The 18952-nt window shown below is 43.5% G+C and overlaps 2 long non-coding RNA genes across 3 annotated transcripts; both read right to left on the bottom strand.

The window, feature by feature from the left end:
- Positions 1 to 1541: 1541 nt before the first annotated feature.
- Positions 1542 to 3383, bottom strand: LOC116083648. Of its 2 annotated transcripts, none has more exons than XR_004115831.1 (3): positions 3296 to 3383; positions 3069 to 3184; positions 1542 to 1709 (listed from the first exon to the last, which is right to left on the bottom strand). It is a non-coding gene; the product is annotated as an uncharacterized LOC116083648 (long non-coding RNA). The 2 variants fall into 2 exon arrangements; XR_004115832.1 differs by lacking the exon at positions 1542 to 1709 and adding an exon at positions 2094 to 2329.
- Positions 3384 to 3439: 56 nt separating this feature from the next.
- On the bottom strand, positions 3440 to 16127 carry LOC116083647. Its single transcript, XR_004115830.1, has 4 exons — positions 15973 to 16127; positions 10230 to 10320; positions 6508 to 6605; positions 3440 to 3534 (listed from the first exon to the last, which is right to left on the bottom strand). It is a non-coding gene; the product is annotated as an uncharacterized LOC116083647 (long non-coding RNA).
- Positions 16128 to 18952: the final 2825 nt, after the last annotated feature.

The raw sequence follows: 18952 nt of genomic DNA, 5'->3' as shown, positions 1-18952 counted from the left end.
TGATGTCTCCTTGCCTCCAAATAAGAATGCAAATGACAGAGATGAAAGGAAAGCAGTGAGGTGGTTTAATAGGAGATTCAATACCTACACGTGAAACAACACACTAGACTATGACTCCGTGCTCCTTCGAACCAATGAGAAGGTAATGCTACCAAAGACAGTCCAGAAAAGCACAAACATTTCTTCCAGATGAACATAGCTAGACCCTGAGTAAGGGTGACAACCTCTCATTGCAGCATCTCTGAAGAAAGAGCATGCTAGGATAGCAGAGAGGACAGAACCTTCACCATGGAGATTTCTTATCCATGCTGTACACTGAGTGCTGTCCTGGTGCTGAGAAAGAAGGAGACTTTGGAGGTAGTATGAGGGAGGAGAAAGCCAAATCTTGGGTCTGATAGAAGTTGGTGCAGAAACCTAAAGGTGAGGCTGAAATAGAAATGCTGGGATAACTTATGTCTATCTGTGGAGTTCATGATATGCATCAAGACATATATGTATATATGCAAGATGATATGCATCAGTACAACACTGGGAGTATCCTCAGAGGTGATTCAGGCCAATGGCTGCTGCTGCCCAATGGCTGAAGTCAAAATGCAATGCACATGTTTCTGGCTGGAGGGATGGCTCAGCATTCAGAAGCACATGTTACTCTTCCCAAAGACTGCGGTTTAATTCCCAGAACCATTATCCAGCATCTCACAAACACCTATAAAACTTCACCTTCAAGGATTTGAAACCATTTTCTGGCCTCGGCGGAGGCTCCCAACATCTGTACTTATTCACAGGAAGATAAACAAGTACGTACACATAAAAATAAACTCTTTAGAAATTCCCATGCAAACTGAAGGGTCAGTAGGAGCACAGGGGTGAAATGCTTAGAGGTACCAAGAATCGTCCCACAAGTGTCTGGCTACTGAACCTAGAGGACAGAAACCTCCAGAAGAACATGGCCTGTGTGTTCAGAAGCCAGATGCAGTCAGCATCCCCCAACCCTGCAACCCCAGCCCCATTCTTAGCAGCCCACATCATACCCTATCTTAAAACATTAAAACCCCGGAATTAAAAAGCATTCAGAGTGTTATGCCACCTCAGCCACACTTTCTGATTATGTTCCTATAGTGACCAAGTCTGGGAAAACCACACCCATCAAGCAAGCCCTTTGAAGGGTGTGAGAAAGCTGCAGCTCCCCAGCAGTGCGATACAGCCTGAGTTGTTACTGTCAAAACCTATGTGAGAGCATTGGCATTCCTATACTGTGGGAACAGTTGCCATTCTCAGATGGCATCCCTAGACAGCTCACCCAATAATCTCCATCCTTTCTTGTGTGTCTCCCCGCCCCCCAACGCCTTTTCTCTATTGGTATCCTGTTTAAAGCTCTCTGTGGTAAAAGGCCCCTCCTGAGACTCTGCATAGGCTGCAAGGAAGGGGAATGAACACCTACTGGAGACAAGCCTGTGTTGGGATTTTCATTAGGGAGACGGTGGATCCAGCAGGAAAGCCACAGGTAGTTATGCCTATAGTGGTGTGGCGCACATCACTCACCTAAATTCTTTGCAGATGACAGCCTAATGTGCATCCACAAAGGAAGAAGTCCTTTGTGCCAAAAATAGTAAGAGAACCACAGTTGTTCATCACTGCTGTTCATTTACCTTCAATCCTGGGTTCCTGACTTTTCCCCTCAGATCTGTTTTTGCAAAGACTAGACAAAGCTGTAGGATACAAAAATGTTAATTGCTAAATCAATATCTTGCCACATCAGGAAAAAAATTCCCCTGCATACTCAGAAGGAAGGATGATGAAACATTGTAACTGCTTGTCCTGTAAGAGAAGAGCCCAGTCTCAGGCTTTTCTCCCCAAATCATTCCCTATACAGAGTACTTTGTTTCAAAGGTCATCTCTTCCCTTCTGTGCTAAGAAAGCTACCAGAAGCTTCTCCCTTGGATATGAGCAGAGTCATCGGTGTGAAAATCATACTTTCATAGCCTGGCACTTCCCTTCCATTAGACCTATGACCTAGATGCCACAGAACTGGGTTTATCCCTCCCAATTTGTAATCCACCAGCTAGACACATCCTTTCCATTTCTGAAGTCCGTGGCTCATTGCCAACAGCCTTTAAGTAACACACTCTCCACATATCCCCAAATCAATTTGTCACTCTTCTTTGTAGAGCGATGCTCCATGAAGGTAAGTTAGTTGAACCTTGAGATCTATAGCAGAGAGCACCCTTGTTTCTCTTTATCTTAAGTTCCTAGGAGTAAAATATTGGCTGCTTCCGAATTTGATGAACCTAACAGTGTCTGGCATGTGCTGGGCATCAGAGAATAATACCTGTGAACAGAAGGTGATAGACTGGTAAATAATTTTAAAGGAGAAAACACTGTCCGATGTGTGAGGCCTGGCTGTCTCAGCTTCTGCTCAGACTGTTTCTGTAGGCTGCACAAGGCATACCTGTGACTTTCTTACTCCATGAACATCCCTCAGTAAATTGAACATGGCTACAGAGATACTCTAATCTTCCTCTTTCTGTGAGTAATGATATGAGTTCCATCCTTAATTGCTCTCTGTCACTCTGGGCAGCCAGGATGAGGAGCTAAGCCATGAGGGAAGATGGATAAGAAATTTTTATGTGTGTCTTGAGAGAATAAGTAAGACATTGCCGGGGTTCTGACTGTTCCCTGAATTTGGGCTACAGGCACCATGACTCTTCCAAGACCCATAGCTCCCAAATGCCTGGAACTCAAGAACTCCATCTAAGCCACTTGCCTGGCTCCCCTGAACCTTGTGAGGTAAGACAAAAACAAAACAAACACACAAACAAAAAATCAGAACCCTCAGACACAGGCTGTTACTAAGGGATCCTGAGGCGGCTGCTCTTAAATAGCCCACTATGGGGCTGACACACAACAGCAGACAGACCTGCCTTTCCTTACCTGAGGTGTGAGAAATATAGAATGCACTGCCTATTTCCAGGGAAGAGTAGCTAGTGAGTCCAGGTCCAGCAAGAGGGAAGGGTCCCCAGTACAGCTCTGGGGGCTAAGGGTCTTCTGCCTTCCAAATGCATTCTTACCACAGCTGCTCCAAGATTGACGCTGTCTGGATTCCTTTAAGGTCGAGTTAGTATGTTGACAGTGAATTTTTGTCTTACAGATTTGAAGTGAGCCTGCCTTTGCTTGTTCCATGTCCCTGTAGTTGGATACAAAGTCTCAGGTAAGAGTAGTAGTCCCTGGGGATAAAATAATAGCAAAACCACCATTATCAAAAGGTAATGCTGGATTAAGAGTGACTCTCACTTACCCGTGGCAGCGACGGCATCATCACAGGCATTTGCCTGCACTGAGGCACCTGCTCCAGCATCCAAGTGAAAACCTGAAACCGGCAAATCCTACTCACAATAGCATTCAGGCTGAAGCCTGAGAATTAAAGGCCTCCATTGTTTGGAAGGATTATTTATTTGCCTTTACCAGCTTCAAAGAAATGTGAATCTTCACTCCTCTATTGATCCTGGTTGATCAGATTAACTTTGTTTTGGATCCCTATTGAAACAAAGACAAACAGATACATTTTAGGCACTTTCATGTATAGCTTTGTTTCAATTCTGAATTCTTACTGTGGCCCTACTTCCTTGTTTTAAAGATTACTAGGCAGTTGGGGGAAAATAAGGGAATTACCATAAACTCTGTTTGCTAAATACCAACACTTTCAGGCAAATTATCTCAATTGTAAAATACTTCTGCAAACCAAGTAATTATATGCGATTAAAACCCCACTGTCAGCTTACTTTCCCTTGTTAATTTGTAATAGAATTACCTGTACTCAGGAAAACGCAAAGATTAGCAAGCCCTGGAAATCAAAGACATCTCTCAACACCAAAAAAAATGAAGCCAAACATTTATCCTGCTCTTTGGGTACTTCAGATTTCAGATAAAATTATTTAATACTTTCCTACCCTTTAAGGAGCCATCAAGAGTCTGAAGGATATTTCCTTGGAGACAGAATGTTCTCAGGCCCTCTATAAACACTTTGAGGAGGTTTACTGAGACATGACTCAGATACTCAGGCTGGGATTAGCATTTGTCTAGAGGCTACGCTGAAGTTTTCTTGCCTACCTCCCTTCTTTTATCAGGGGCTGCTGACCCTGTGTGTAACCCCCAGATCACAGGTCACTTGATGCTTTCCTGAGACAAACAGAGTCCAGAAATGTGGACCTTAGGAGATCACCCAAGCTCAACAATGGAGACCTGCCTTCTCAAACCCTTCCATTCTGATGGTGGAGCCCAGTTGAAAATACTTCACTTGGACATGTGGATATTCTCACCAAGGCCAGAACTACATATAAAGGATATTTGCTTCTGTAACATAAAGCTGCAACCAACCAAAGTCAAAAAGGAACATGGTTTCAGGAGAACATTAGGATTGAGCACACACTTGGAGGAACAGGAAGGAGATCACCAGGTCCCTCTGCTCCCGGGTTCCCTGTAATAATCCATGAAATGATTCATCAAGTCCAGATGTGCCAGCCATCCTCATGAGTGCAGTGATTCAGTAGTGTATGAGACCAGGGACAACAGGAGATTGCAATGGAGAACTGCATGCATCCCATGAAAGACACACGCTAAGAAAACATTTACTCCATGATTCTATGGTCTAGCATTAGAAACACAAACTCCCTTTGCTTTTTTACTATGTATGAACCTTAAGGACACACCTTTCTGGGAGCCTTTTACTCCCTTGTTCCTCAGATAGTTGTGTGGAAAGGTGCAGTATCCTCCCACCCTATTGAACTGGCCTCAGGAAGCCAAGAACACCCTCAGCACCTTCACAGGGTGTTGGTGGGAGAAAGGCATTGTCTACCATGCACATAAAACAGCCACTGAAAGCAAGGAAGAATGGGGCAGAAGCTCCCAGCCAGTACTTGACCACAGTAAATTGGAACATGAGACTGGATAGCCAAAGGTATCACTGAAACATGTTCTCATTAGAAAGCAAAGCTGATGTTCATTTTCCTGTAGATCTTCATATTAAGGCTGATGATCAGTGTTTCCAAAGCTAAGTTACAGAGAGCAACAGGAAAGCTTCAGAACATGGTTGTGAGGTTGATGCAGCGGCTTGTCCCCTGCATGTCTTAGGGTCCACTTAGCAGCTCAGGCTCAACCTGCTGAGCCTGATGCAGCTAATTAAATGAGACAGGAAGCATGTTGAAAGTCAAAAAAGAAAAGGGAACTGCTAATACATTGTGATAAAGCTCGGGGTTTTTCATGTTATTTTTTGCTATGTCTTTGTGTCTAGAGAAGACAAAAAAAAAATATATCTAATTTGAATTTACAAAAAAACTCCCAAAATCAAAAAACAAAACAAAACAAAAAAACCCAAATTCCACAGCATCACAAGAAAGCTAGTCCCCAACTGATGGCGTCATTTTTACACCATGTATCCTTGAGCCCTCTCCCCAGGAGCACAGTCTTCCATTTCTCTGTGTATACATGGCTCTATGTGCAATGGAAGCTGAAGAATGGCTTTCAGGAGTCAGTTCTTTCCTTACAAAATTTTCTGAAGGCAGTATCTCTCTTGTTTTTTTGTATGATGAATACTCCAGACTAGCTGGCCTATGACCTTCCAGGCTATTCTCATAAGACTGCCCCCAATCTCCCTGTAGGAGTGCTGGGAATGAACACACACACTCACACATACACACACACACTCACACATACTCAAACACACTCACACACACTCACATACACACATGCAGTCACATGCATACACACTCATACATACTAAAACACACACACACACACACTCACATGCACACATGCACTGGTGAACAAATAAATAATAAATATACAATTAGAATTATAAATATCCCCAAACACACTCAATGTCTAATAATAAAAGAATAGGTAGGTCGATTTATGTTCTCTAACAAGATGGCATGGGTCTAAGAACATTTCCTATCATGAGGAAATGTTAAAAGCATTCTACTGAAAGAAACTGGAGACAAACAATATTCCTGCTTGTTTTGCATTCCTGACACAAGCACAGAGGATCCTGCTTGGCTAGAAGGGTATTTCTACTAGCATCTTTTTTTCTGTGTGTTTTCTTTAATGTAAGTAAATTATTTTACCAAAGGAAATTAATTGATGATGGTAGGTTTTTCCCTCACTCACCAGAATGTCTTTTGGAGAAGAGACATTTGTAATAGTAAGTGGTGCCCAGGGAGTCAGGTAGATGCTCCCTAGTCAGTCATTCAAGCCATTAAGCAATGGTTTGAGTGTGTCCTTAGAGGGATAGATTAATTGAGTCTTGGCTTAATGTGTGGATTGCTCCTGGATACCCAGCCCCTTCCTTTGTGTGCACAGTACAGTACTGCCCCACATCAACTCTGGTTCTAGCATACATGTCATAGACACCTACACTGTGGCCTACCTCAGTTACAATAAGAACAGCCTGAAACCATCAAATATAGTCACCTGTGATAAAATCCAGTGGGCTCAGCATTGAAAGCTGCCTACCTGGTAGCAAGGTGGACACTGGGAAGCTCTAAATCAAGAGAGCCGACCCTCCTGCTTCCTCCCATGATCTTCCAGGCCCTCTGCTTAGGTGGTTTCATCTGAAAGACCACAAACCACAACCTGAAATAGGACACTGATGGCCAAGAGGTTGTCTACGCTTCTCAGGCTTGCTGGGTATGCTGTCTAATTCTGTCCCACTAGGGAGGCCTGGTGAGAGAGCTTCCCAAATGAATTCTATGCAAACTTGTGATGACTAACTTAGAGAATCGTGTCAAATTTTAAATTTTATTTTTATTTTATTTTTTATCAACTGCTGGATAATTGAAGGGGAGAAGATGCCCAATTGACATCCTGCCCCAGGCACCAGCCTGACTTGCCACAGTCGCGCCTCCCAAGACAGATGTCAAGAAAGAGTGTGGCTTCCCACAGAAGTGGTACCCCGCTCCCTGTCAAAACTTCGCAGCCCTCTCCTGCTGTCATACTTCGATCTTGTCTCTGCTCCATCAGCTCCCACTTCCAGTAGAAGGTAAACATCCCCAAATGCATAATGGATGACAAAAAAGTTTGAAGAGAAATGACCCTCTTATTCCCTTAGAGGTCCTCATTTGACACAGTGACACCTTTCTTATATTTTTATCAAGCAATCAAAGTCTCAATTAACAGCACAATAAAGTAAACCAGACTATAATTTTTTCCATGTTTAACTATTTTTAGAGAAAAGTATCTATTTTTAGATAAGCAAATGAATAATGAACCAATCCAGTACAGCCCAACTGCAGACAAACTTGGCACTGTCAATCAGAGCCCTGTGCCTGTCTCTGCATCCCAGATAGGCCCCTCATGTTTACTGTCCATTCATTCACATAGTGGACTCAGCCCTGCCATGGTGTCCGGATCCCTGCTGCTTGCCAGAATTCATAAAAACACTATACTTCAAAGTTTCCCTTGAAATCCTTGATGCCAAAATCCCAAGTTTCTATAGGGCTCCATGAGAATGCTCACCAGAGTGCAACCTTAAGCTGAAGTAAAACAGAATGTTCCCAAACCATAAATATAATAAATGTCTCTTCAGGATATGGGAGAGGGGTCCTATCATAAGTAGGTGACATGTAAAGTCATAATACCCATCTTGAAACAACATCAGGGCAGGGGTGGGAATAGACAAACACACACAATACAGTATGAGGAAGCAGAGAGGCATCAAATAGTGCCACCATTAGGGAAACCACTATAAAGATTTCTCAACAAGCCATTGATCCACTCATGTGTAGTGCTTACAAAGGAAATTAAATCAGTACGTCAAATAGATATCTATGCTTTTATGTTCATGGTTCAGGAAGGAAGATGAAGAATCTTGTCTTATCCATCAGTAGTAGAGCAGAAAAGAGAATATGGCCCTGTTACCTATTTGATACTGTGAAGCTCATACAAAGGAAATCTTGGTTATTTGCCATAAGGCTGTACCTGGAATGGACTCAGAAAAACAAACATTACATGATCACACTTGCACTGACTGTAAAAACCTCTTAACTCTCAGAGCAGAATATGGATATCAGGCATTATTAATATAGACAGAGGGGAAAGAGAGATGCTGGTTGAAGGAGCACAGTCTGAGGCTGGAAAAGGAAGAATGCTTTGGGATTCTGTCTCTCTCTAGTGGTAAGAGTAGAGTGTAGGAATGGCAGGGCCTTGTACTCCTTAGAAACCCCTGTCTGCATAGATGCTTCCCTGGGACCACCTGCAGTATCTCAGCCTGCATAAACTGATCTTGGGAAGGGGACTGGCCAGCCTGGACTACATGCTCAGAATTAACATTTCTTAGAGGCTCTTCTAAAGGAGTGACTGTTTTGTAAAGGTGTTGTGTGCTTGAAAAGTTTGTCTCGGAAAGTCCAGAGGGCCCTTAATGCCAGTGAACAGGTTGTCCATATCCAGGAAGCTCTCCAGCAAACACTGTGAAGCCCAGCATGCCTTGTGCACACTCATCCGTGGTAAACATTTGCTCAGCAGCCATTTCTTCATCTGTGATGTAATTGCTCCAGGAAAACTAGTGTGCACACAGGATACCTGAACCTCATCATCCACTGGGGGAGTCATTGAAGGTTGAAGTTTTCAATATACATAAGAATTATTCTTCAAAACCTTCTGCATGTTCCTGTGGGAGTTTTTAAAGTCCATGATTCAGTGATTCTCAGCTTCAGTTCTGTTCCCCAGAGTATGGGGCACATGTGCTCCCTTAAAAATAAACCACTTAACTATCTCACTGTACACGAACCTGTGTCACAGCAGGAGCCTCTCATACTGTCATCACTGAACTCCAAGAAGCAGGCTTACTAGCTGTGGAGCAGCCAAGAGCAGATCCCTTTTTAACATTGAGAATAGTCCTTTACTGATGGTGTCTCCTGAGAGAAAGTAAAACCTTAGGCAACCACTTATTATGAGAGAATAATTCCAGAATACTCCATGCATTACCAGGCCCAACAGCAGTGTAACCTTGATTTATAATAATTACTAATTTGAGATCCCAGAATTCTGCATTGAGAACTCTGCATTTCCCATGATGTAGTTTATCTACTCTACGATGGGACTCAGGGCCAGTGCTAGATTTACTCACTCATCTCACACCAAGACTAAGGTCAGGAGGCAAAGAGGGTCTAGAGCTTGGAGAGGTATCTAGGCTCAGTCATCTCCCTTAGCTGTTCCTGCTGGCTGCTGTGTTAATAAAGGTCTCACTAGAGAGTTGTGTGAGCACCTGTTTTTGTAGAAGGAAGGCTTGATATGGGCATCCAGGATGCATGTGCACAGTGGGTTCTGCATTGTCATATGTAGCAATGAGTACTGCCTTAGACACTGATATGAATGTCTAATTGAAGAAACTGTGATCTTCACCTTAGGTAGCCACTGTAGTTGGAGTATGAAGTATCTTCCACAAGGTTCATGTGTAGACGGCTTCATCCCTAAATAATGCACCCAGCCATTGAAAGGTTCATGTGAACACTATTCTAACTTCTGATCACAGCATTCTCTATCCAACACCTTGAAGCCGCTCAACTCTAAAAGTGCTTTATTTTTTCTGAAAATCAGTTACTTCCATCAAGAGCCACAATGAAGGCAGAGGAGGTTGTCTTGAGGTCCTAATTTTCTTCCTATTGATGTTACAGACAACATAACCAAAAGCAACTGGGAGAGGAAAGGGTTAACTTCACCTTATAATTCCACATCACAGGAAGTCATCAAAGTAAGTCAAGCAGGAATTTAAGGCAAGAGCCTGGAGGCAGGGGCTAGAGTAGAAGTCATGGAGGAATACTGTTACTAGATTGCTCCCCAAGGCTTTTGTTCAACCTGCTTTCTTAAAGCACTCAGGATCATTTAGGTGCTCAGAGAAGGTATGTTCCATAGTGGGCTGAGCCCTCTCTTATTTACTGTCAATCAGTGAATGACCCATAGAGCTACCCAGAGCCAATGGAGGTTTTTCCTTAACTAAAGTTCCCTCCTTCTAGATGACATTACCTTTGTCAAGTTGATTAAAAACAACAACAAAACAAGAAAAGAGAAGAAAAGAAAAGAAGAAAGAAAAGAAAAGAAAAGAAAAGAACAAAACAAGATGACAGAGCAAACAGCTACCACACTTAGGTTGACCAGGTTGTGTCTCCATTCATTTCTTATTCCAGATCCCATTGTATATGCCAGACTTTAAAATTCTGAATTAAGGATATAACTGTTACCTTCAGACCTGAGGAAGAATTCTGAGGTAGTCATAGAAAGGTGGTCCTTTATGTCTTGTGCTTCGCAAGAAGAGTCAACTTATCTTCTCATCTACAGAAGAGAGAATCAAATCTTGAAATTGAATATGGCTTTTCAATCTCTCATTAATACATAAACAAAAGTTCTATTTTTATATGTATTTGTGTTTGCTTGCATATATGTATGTAGACCATGAGAGTGTTTGGTATCTTCAGAGATCAAAAGAGGGTGTTAGATACACTGATAATGGAATCACAAACAAGCATGCCATGCCATATGGATGATGGGAACTCAACTTAAGTCCTCTGCAAAATCAGCAAGTGCTTTCAACTTCTAAGCCTATTTTCCAGCCTTCAAAAGTCGTATCTTGATATTCAATAAATACAATTCAGAAAGTAGAGCTGTTCTCCCTGTAGGCTAGACCAAAAGATCCTGTGGCACAGGCCTGATGCCCAGTTACTCATGAGACTGAGATAGGAAAGAAGAGATTCAAGACTAGCCAGGCTACAGAAGAATAAGGAGCAGGAGTGAACCTGCCTAAGCAACTTATTGAGACTCTGTCACAAGATTAAATTAAAAAAAAAGGAAAGGGTCTGGATATAACTTAAAAGGACAATCTCTAGTACTGGAAACAGAAAAGACAAGCACTCTCTTCACCTGTCTGTGTGCACCCACACAGGCTGCCACGCAGCATCTGTATCTGGCCTCATCACAACTACCTCTTATCTTCAGAGGGAGATAAGTGATGGGAGAGAATAATAAAGAAATCCAGGGCTAGAGGAGTCGGGTCTGACCTATAGTCAGTCCCACTAAACATGACTTTAGACTTGTCCACATCCATCATTCTGCCTTAACCTGCTTAGATCCAACAGCTCAGGTGTGAATGAACCCCTTTACATCCCTCCGATATTACATCTGCACCTGTTCCTTCTAGATACCTACAGGTTCCCATATTGCCATGAGAGTATAGCCTATTTCATATCTGTGTCTCAGCCATCCCCTGGTGACTAGGCCTCAGTGTCTCCTGCATCTCTTGAAAAGCCTCATGCTGGGGCTTTGCCTCTGTCCTCCATGGGTCCTCAGACTTGTCTGAGACTATGAAATGCTTTCAGGTTCTCTGTGTGACAAACCCACCTTCAGTTAATGATGACTGTACTCCTTCACTTTTGACAGATTCATGTCTGTCCCCATTGATAACAGTTCTCAAGTATTTCACTAAGAGCCTAGCCAGGAGACAGAAGTAACTTATGGGTTGGACAGAGAAGACTTGCTCTTTGTGAAGAAATCTGAACAAGGTATTGTGGGTAGAAGAGTAATCCCCACAGTACAAATGTGGGAATCCAGGTCCTTGGTATGTCTCACAATGTGACCTTGTTTGGAAGTAAAATCTTCATGCTATAATTAGTGAAATTAAAGGGAAGTTGGAAAAGGCGGACCATGGTCAGGTGTGACAAATATAACCTGTCAGGGCAATCCTTTTTCACCACTCAGGAGGCTAAAGTAGGAGCTATTGAGCTCAAGTTTAAGTTTGAGAAACATTGTGAGATTTTGTTTCAATTAAAAAAAAATACTAAAATGTAACATTAAAGATGAAAACAGAGATTGGGGTGTTATGTCTACCAATTGAGTGCCAGAAATCACCAAAAACTAGGGCAGACAGGCTCAGAGCAGAGTCCTAACCCTCACTCCCAACAGTTAAAATAATTCATCTAGCCGACACCTTGACTCAGAGTTTCCAGCATCTAAACTGTGAGACAAACCAAATCTGTGGTATCTGGTTGTAACCTCCCTGGAAGCAAAATCCAGTAAAGAAAGAATAGCATAAGAAAATTCAGTATTCTAATGAATGTAACAGCTTTTTAGAGCTATGAGTAGTGCCGCAGATACACACCATGAAAGGAAAGATACAGTTTGTGTGACTTCAGAGGCCATACATGGCTGTTTGGCTTCTTAAATACAGGCAGGACATTATAGCACCATACACAGGTGAAGAGGTCATCCAGAGCTCAGAGACCCTTTCTTAGTGACCTTCCAAGGTAATGCCTCTCAGTGACATCATTCTTCAAGCTAGGTCCCTCCTCCTAATGTTTCTAGAACCTTCTAAAACAGTATCACCAGCTAGGAACCATTGTGAGCCTCTGGAGGGCACTTCATATTCATATCATAACAAAAATTGGAGGAAAAGATAAAAAAAAGTGGTTTATGTGTGAGACACAGCTGCACCCTTCTGCTGAAGAGCCAAAGACACGAGGAAAATAAAGTGTTACCCAAGACTGGCTCTCAGACAGCAGTGCTGCTGAGTTGGTTCTGAGATCTCAGAGAAATAACAGGCAGGATGATCTAACATCAGAAGTGCTGGAAAACAGCAGATGGCTGCTGCCTGGTAAAGGCACCTAGCTAGGTAAATTCAGCATAGGACAGAGAAAATGAACCCTCATCCTCTCCTTGACTTGTAGGCTGCAACAGATAACCTGTTGCAGCATTTTCTCTGTCCAATCACTTTAGGGCAATGGCAGGTCTGTGACTGAACAGGAATAGGGAGGCAGAGCTAGAAGTTTAGGAGTGAGAGAGGTTGGAGGTCAGAGGAGAAGCAGGAGAAATCATCATGGAGGCAGGTGAACAGGAAGACGATCCAGACCCCATGTGGTTTTAAACAGCCACAGGTAGCTAAGGTTTTCACAAGGTTAGAATAGTGGATTAAAGCATTATCTTTATCATTTGGCTCTGAAATTATTGTATTGGCATCTTGTAAATTGTAATCTTATTGATATATAAATCTGATTGGATAATTAAGCCTTAAGAGTCATGTTTCTACGGGGTAACTAGGCGCTAGATGACTGATTGTGGGGTGTGTGGGGTGTTACATGTAAGCTAGATGATTTTGCTAGCAGGGAGAAAATAGGAGGTACCCGCTGGTACATAGTGATGTGGCTGGACACTAGAATGTGGTCCAGATGGAAGGAGAGTTTGTGGGGTTATCTTTTTTAATGTTTCCCATAACAGATATCTGTTTGCAGTCTGAAGAGAGAGAAGAGCCCTGCAGAGAACACACAGGACAATGGGAAGCTGAGTTTAAATGTAATAACTGGTGTCTGACCCAGTGATCCTGCCTTGCAGAATCATTAGGTGTCTCTGTGTGTGGCACTTAATGTCTAATTTAGACACTTAGATACTTAGACAAGTGATTTATTTTAGCTTTCCCCACAGCACACAACACTGTTTCTTACACTGATTTTCCATGGGCTTAAGAGAATAAATAGATAAGGAAGAATTAAGGAAGGAAGGATGGTGAGAAGGAGGGAGGGAATGGAGTATCAGGCCATCAGGAGATGACATCAGGGGTGGTGGCAGTCTGAGAGGAACAGTGAGAGAACACCTGGCCTGTGTGTTCCTCACTTTACATATGCCCCTGAGCCCAGTGTCAAGGTTCTAAGCCAGGGCTTATACCAAACCACATAACTCAACTGTAGAGATGATGTCACAGTCTTCAGCTTATGAGATGATCAGTGGTCACTCCCCAACACTGTCACTGACAGATCAGCCATGCAACATGCATATGCTGGCAGGAAGGTACAGCTACTGGAAGACAGGAGTGGGTTCAGACTGCCTCTTTATACTGGAGTCATTTTTCGGCCAAGCATGAAGTACATCCATCTCCTCAGGGACTGTAGACCCAGGCAAGTTCTCCTGGTGGTCATAGTGGCTGAAAGTTGCTCTTCTGTGAGAGGAAATGGTACTGATACAAAATGATAGTCTGGGGATTTCCATGCTAGAAATGGTATCTTGGTGGTACAGTAGACATGTGCTACAAGGAAAAGATGAATGTGGCATCTGGCACCATCTGCAGAAATTGACCTGCTTGTTCTGCATCCAGATGTCTATAGGAAAGGTCAATGAACACTTGATGAAAGTTAAAATTCATGACTCAACTTCTAAGAAGACCCTAGTCAGTCATGTGGATGTCTACTGAAAGTCATGTGACATAGAAGATAGTGGGCAGACTGTAGGCCTAATGAGGGCATGGAAGATGGCTCTGAAATGGAAGAGCCTTCAAAGAACCTCAAGAAGTACTGGGTACAGGGAGGGAAGGGATTTTGCCCACAATGGCTTCCCATTTAGTCCTGGGTATATTGCTTCCTTTGAACCAACTTACTCTTGGAAATGCATCTTCCAGAGGGCAACAGTCCTTCTTCTTCTCTTTCTCTTTCTGCACTCATCCTGCTGGCCTCCTGGACTCACAATCTTCTATGAATTTAGGGAAACCTCTGTATGTACACACACCCCTGGCTACTCCCAAAGGAGAAGCAGAATGAATGTGGAAAGAGAAAAAGAAAAAGTAATGTTGACCTCTGTGAGATGCATTTCCAAGAACCACGTGGCATTAGAAAATGAAGAAGGAACTAGAAGAATCCAGCCAAGAACTCCAAACTGCAGAACCTCTTCAGAAAATGGCATGGGATGACAGTTAAGTAAGAAAAAAGGCAATAGCCTGATAGCTAAGGGTCTTGGGTCTTGCCTGTGTTTATCTGTAAGACCAGTCTTGGAAAATGCTGGAAAATCCACAGATGTATCCTGGATTTCTCAGAATTTCCCAGATGCCCACTAACCATTAAGAGACACTAGTTTCTTGGCCACTTCTGCTGGGCAGATATCTGTAAAGTACAGAAAACAGATTTTTAACCCATCAACCTGTGAGGTCTGGCATGCATATCCCTTCATACCCTGACAAATATTAGGAGTTCTACTTTTGAGGGTGTGTGTTTGTCAATAGATGTTGTAAGGGATGTCTAGCATGTCGACTTTTATCTACAGTGATATAAACATTTGAGGGATGATAGGAAATCCTATCAGTGTTTGGTCTAAATTTCAAACATTTTTGGAAGTGTCAAGCACAAAAATGCCATTTTGGTTTCCTATCCTTCCGTCCTGTGTGTATCATTTCCTCTGAGGGTCTGACTAGCAAGTCATCTGTGGATTTGCTCAGATCTGAGAAATGTGTTATCATTGCTTAGCTATTATCTCAAGTCCTTTCCAGTTGTTACTGTCACTTGTTATTTGGAAGAGTATGTGAAGAAAATCCATAAATAAGCCTGAAAGTACATCCACACCATCCTGCTGGTTGGGAAGAAAGATGCTATTGTAGCCATAATTGAATGTGATTAAGTTTATATTATAACAAACCAACTACTGGTTATTAAAGCATCTGTTTCAAAAAACATGGCTATGGTGAAACTCAGAAATTGATAAGAATTACTAAATTCTTATTAATCTACATGACAAAGCTGGCCACACCTGAACTTGAAGCATTCTGTGAACAGATCATCCAGAAACATGACATCTGTGTGGTCTCATTTTTCCTTTTCTCTTCATCAGGGTAGCAAGCCTTTTCAACATGGCACACCTCCCCTATCCATTCATACATGCTCATGATGAAGCTCCTATCTACCACTGGCAATCAGAAATGAGAAGGTTTTTCAAACCAAGAGAACAGAAGCCAAGGTGGGTCAGCTTCCAGAGTAGCCACAGGAAGATTCCAGCAGGCCAGCTAGTCTGTAACTGGAGTCTTTGCACTAGACCCACTGAGTTGAATGTGTCTGCAAACAGGTTATCCTTGGAGCTTCCCATGGAGGACAGCAGCTGAGCATTATTTGCTCACACATTTGGGAAAAAGGAAATTGTGTGGTGCAAGGTTTAGAACCCGAAGGCTCAGGTTAAAGTCTGTACCTGGGTAGCTTCAATTTCCATAGTTTGATGCCCACATAACCAAAGGACTTTTCACCATCAGGAGAGGCTAGAAAAGCACCCTGGAGACTGGCATGGAAAACTCATGGGAGTTCCTGATGCAAGCAAGCATGACTTCATAATACATGCAGATGACAAGCGAATCCTCTCACAGGCTTGCAGGGGTTAGGGTGTGCCACTAAGTACAAGAAATGCTTACAGCATAAACTAGATACACAATGTCAGAGGACATTAATTCACAAAGGGCCCCATGTACACAGCAGAAGAGAACCAACCTTCGTACTGATGGGATGTCTTGGCTATCCATCACCCACATACCTGGATCAATCTGTGTTTGAGCAGTTCAGAACAGCCACAGACTCTGAGAGCTAAAGATCAGCCCTTAAATGCCAGCAAGATACCAGGGATCTGCTGGATACTTGGCAAATGAGGCAGTCTACCTTTTAAACAAATAATTCATTAGGTAATTAAATTCAAGCAAGATTACACTAATTAAATATACACTGCTGTTGAATCATAATTTCCATGTGTCTCAGTTAAATTTTTTTATGAGAGAGAGAGAGGCAGAGAGAGAGAGAGAGAGAGAGAGAGAGAGAGAGAGAGAGAGAGAGAGAGAGCTTATAAACTAAGTTCTCCATGGGTGGAAGAATAGATTTACATGTTCTTCATTTCCGGAGGAAAAGACAAGGGGTGGGACTCCTATCTAGAAACTTCAGAGTATGTTCTCAGCTATGCTCAGTGTAGGGTTAGTGAACAACCTCCCTATTCACCAGCTTCTCCAACACATCCTGCAGTAACCATCCCCACCCATCCTTAAAAATCAGCTGCAACTGGTGTGTCCTTTGTCCCAAAAGGAAAGGCCACCCTAGACGTTGCTGGCCCAATGGATGGCCACAGCCCTGGGGGAAAATTATTAGTCTCTTTGTCTTCAGACCTGTGCTCTGGCTGCCTCCCTCTAATGACATTCTGAGCTTCCGCTGGCATCCTCATCCTCCCTGGCGCTCACAGGGCTCAGAAGTCCCACTGGCTTTGATCTGCGATCTCAGCTGCCAGGAGCTGACAGTCCTCTGCGTGGCAGTCCGGGTTTCATTTGTCAGACATGCGTTTGCTAGCTTAGGGGAGCAGGAAGCAACACCTGTACTGCAAGAATTTACATGGCCTTGCTCTGGGATGGGATTGATTTGGGACGGGTGAAATACAAACACAAACTAATTAAAAACTGCATAATGGAGCCCTACAGGAACACGGCGGAAAAACAAATAAATACAAGCGCAGCTGGCACTACGATTGCGCTTCTGCCCCTGGGCGACCGTCGGGTGACATCAAATTATAAGCCCTGAAAACCTTCATTCACACCGTCGCTGTTGATCGTATTGGAGACATAATGGGAGTGATCTGGTTAATTAAGGGGAAATTTATAAAATATTTACGTATGTGCACATGCATGCAATCTCCATCCTGCGATTCTGATTCTGAGGATACCAGATATCTTGTTTCTCTAGACTGACCCACTGAGATACACTCCCTAGTCCTTAGTCCCCTGTGATTTTCAGGCCAGCAACTGCCGCAACTGAAAAGCTCAGTTCTCTAGCAAACCCTCAGCACAGACCTGCCCGCTGGGCTTAGACCTAGCTAGCGGTGATTCCTCCCCACACAGGGATTCCTCCTCGTGTCTCCATGAATCCTTTCTTTTCAACGTTTCCTTCAAGGTTTTCACGGACTCACTGGTGCAGACTTGGCCAGTTATTTCTCAGGACTCTCCTGCCACAGTCTCCGCAGCAGCTCTCAACCTATCTGGGAACTCACTGTGCACCACAGCTGTGTGAGACTCTTGTGTGAAGTTATCAAAACCTCCAGTTCCTCTTAGGAGCCCTGGCTTGGTGCTGCAAGGCATAGTAGGAGACCCGGCTTAGGGGGCCCTGGACCACGGGAATGCCACAGCGAGGGCTAAGGTTGCAGCTACAAGCTCTCTTGCGGTTCTCAGCGTTTGATACGCTGGGGACCAATAGATACTTGCCAGAGGGTGGCAGAGGGCTGGACTGTAATCTAGCCCTACTGGAGAAAGCTGCAAAGTCCTAAATGTACTTAACAAGAGATGTAAATCAGGGGCACAAGTCCGGTGGAAAGTCCCTGTGGCTTTGGCCTGGTTAGCCCAGACTTGGTGCTGCGGTCCCCATCCTAGAAACCTATTCCTAGTATTTGCATCCCAGGCTTTTCTGCTCTGATAATGAAACCACCACCCAAATATCCCTAAAATAAACTTCGGATCCTGACAGTGCCCCCACAGCATGCTCTGGCAATCAGTGTATGGGTGGGTGATTTTTGAAGAAACAAGATTGTAAGCTAGGGTGTTACTAGCTTGATTGATATCAACCTTAACTAAATAAATCCCATCCCCGGGAGAAGGGCAGTGAGAGGGAGCAGACACTACTCACCAACAATAAGACTCTGGGAAGGCAGCACCAAAACCCAGCATCTCTCATGTAGAAAAATGTCCCTAAAGAACAAGCTTCCATCATACCTTAAGATCCCCTTTAAAACCAGCTTGATTCTAGGCTACACCTTAGGAGCCCCCACCCTACCTCCCTCTTCCCCAGTGCCCACCTTTTCTCCCCCCATGCTCCACAGAAGTTGACCTCTGCCTCAAAAGAATGGAGCCCAAGTCCAGTTGACCTGCCAGAGAGTCCCACTCCTTTACTTTGTGCTTGTTTTCACAGCTCCGTGGCAAACAGACCTGACCAGGAAGTCCAGTAGGCACAGGCTTGGCCCACCTTGTACAGAATCCTAGATCTCAATTTCTACTGCTTGCTTTGCCTTGACAGCCACAGGGTTGACACTTCGAAAAATACTCTTTTCAGAGCCTCTCACCATCCCCACCGACTCATGGAAGGCTGCTTGTGTGGAGGGATCCATGGGTTCTGGTGCTGTGGGTCAGCAAACACCATGACCTTCACAGAGGACT

Source organism: Mastomys coucha, unplaced genomic scaffold, assembly GCF_008632895.1.
Source record: "Mastomys coucha isolate ucsf_1 unplaced genomic scaffold, UCSF_Mcou_1 pScaffold8, whole genome shotgun sequence".
Taxonomy (NCBI): Eukaryota; Metazoa; Chordata; class Mammalia; order Rodentia; family Muridae; genus Mastomys; species Mastomys coucha.
The sequence above is the reverse complement of the archived record's forward strand: the minus strand, read 5'-3'. Positions and strand labels throughout refer to the sequence as shown.